We start from the raw sequence: 212 nt of genomic DNA, 5'->3' as shown, positions 1-212 counted from the left end.
AGCGTCCTCATTTCTCAAAAAAATTCGAAGCCCTCTTTAAATAACAATCTCAAGGCTTCATTCTGTTAACATGGAATACATCGGGTTTACCATCTTGGAATTGGTTAAATTGAAGTTGTATTACTTTTATTATAAAATATTAAAAGCTCATTACGAAGATCGGGTGAAGCTCTGCTCCTCTGACACTGATAACTATATTCTCTGTGGAGCCA

This window comes from Penaeus monodon, chromosome 33, assembly GCF_015228065.2.
Source record: "Penaeus monodon isolate SGIC_2016 chromosome 33, NSTDA_Pmon_1, whole genome shotgun sequence".
Lineage (NCBI taxonomy): Eukaryota > Metazoa > Arthropoda > Malacostraca > Decapoda > Penaeidae > Penaeus > Penaeus monodon.
The sequence above is the reverse complement of the archived record's forward strand: the minus strand, read 5'-3'. Positions refer to the sequence as shown.